Source organism: Bombus impatiens, unplaced genomic scaffold, assembly GCF_000188095.3.
Source record: "Bombus impatiens unplaced genomic scaffold, BIMP_2.2 scf_0235, whole genome shotgun sequence".
In the NCBI taxonomy this organism is placed as follows: domain Eukaryota; kingdom Metazoa; phylum Arthropoda; class Insecta; order Hymenoptera; family Apidae; genus Bombus; species Bombus impatiens.
This window is the reverse complement of record NT_176654.1, coordinates 1,342,603-1,344,484: the sequence shown is the minus strand read 5'-3', so window position 1 is coordinate 1,344,484 and position 1,882 is coordinate 1,342,603.

Below are 1,882 nucleotides of genomic sequence, written 5' to 3'. Positions count from 1 at the left end.
GTTGGCAATCGACAAGGACGGGCTCTAACCGACGCGACGACAAGGACGGATACGGCATGCTGGAGGGAGCTTAGCTGGGGCAGAAACGATGGTAGGAGGGATGTCGGACCTCGTGGTGGGCAGTCGGACTATACGTATGCGCCGACCATTTGCATGATTCCCATGACGTGCTTCTACGGCCACGCGGATGTGTCAATCGGAACGGAGAGAGAGGAAGAGAGAGAGAGAGAGAGAGAGAGAGAGAGAGAGAGAGAGAGAGAGAGAGAGAGAGAGAGAGAGAGAGAGAGAGAGAGAGAGAGAGAGAGAGAGAGAGAGAGAGAGAGAGAGAGAGAGAGAGAGAGAGAGAGAGAGAGAGAGAGAGAGAGAGAGAGAGAGAGAGAGAGAGAGAGAGAGAGAGAGAGAGAGAGAGAGAGAGAGAGAGAGAGAGAGAGAGAGAGAGAGAGAGAGAGAGAGAGAGAGAGAGAGAGAGAGAGAGAGAGAGAGAGAGAGAGAGAGAGAGAGAGAGAGAGAGAGAGAGAGAGAGAGAGAGAGAGAGAGAGAGAGAGAGAGAGAGAGAGAGAGAGAGAGAGAGAGAGAGAGAGAGAGAGAGAGAGAGAGAGAGAGAGAGAGAGAGAGAGAGAGAGAGAGAGAGAGAGAGAGAGAGAGAGAGAGAGAGAGAGAGAGAGAGAGAGAGAGAGAGAGAGAGAGAGAGAGAGAGACAGACAGACAGGCAGACAGAGAGAGCCGATTCGCGTTTTTCGTGGCAGGATATGGGGATCGCGAACTCCTCCGATAAAATGCAAATAAATCTTCCTTTGTGCAATCATCTCACAACCAGATTTATATGTCATTCACAACCGGATATTAGATTATTCAGACTTTTCTATTTGATTGTAGGATACTTTTAGAAATTAAAGTTAAAAAAGGACAGTTTTGTACCTTCTATTCTTAGGAGTCGCGTGATTCGCAAACCTACTTTGCATTGTTCCGTTTGTTTGCGTTGGAATTTTCTACCAGCGTCGTCTGCCTTTTCGTGAATGAACGGTTTTTGCGTTCGTTTTTGCGTTCGTTTTTGCGTTTCTCTTCTCTATTTCTCACTCGTGTGGTAGCTAGTTATTCGCAAGACGAAAATGTATTTTTAAACGCGGCAATTTGGTTGGTCGAGTGTACCCAGCCGTGGCTGGCTAGCGTGCCACTAACCTAGTTAACAGGAGCAAGTCTTTCTTCTCGAGAGAAGTGGTATCTGCCTACTTAACTTCGCGATACATGCTGCTATGCTATACATGTGTATTTACACGCACCAGTATTGCCTACGTTTTACCTGTGGATATGCATGCTACATAAGAATAGTATTGTTTGTAGGATATATACGCTCGCGGAAATAAAAGACAAAGTAATTGGTTCACCAAACTATTTCTTCCGTTTACCGTATAATCATTGCATTTTGGATCCTTCTTTCTCGTATTTCTTAAGCCAAGAATAGAACCTGACGTAACGTTAATTTAAAACTTTAATTTCCAAAGTATTCGACGACTGCGCAAACTCGATCAAACTTTCGTTTTTATAGAAATTATTTCGAATATAAGATAAAATAGAAACGAGCGACGTTTCGCTGCACGGTGAAATTCTTCTTCTTCTTCTTCTTCTTCTTCTGCTTCTTTTCATTATTATTATTATTACTATCGATTCATATCTTTATAAATGCAAGTAGAAGAATAGATTTGTTTTACCTTCAAAATGTTGTAATAGGTGTTAAACGATATTACGCGGATTCTGTGGATTTCTGCACCCTTTCTTTCAAATTTTCCATAAATGCATAAAAATCTGCAGCCTAACTATCACGTATACGATTCCTTTTGAAAACTGAAATCCGTGTTACAGGTCCCCGCGGCGCCGTTGGCGG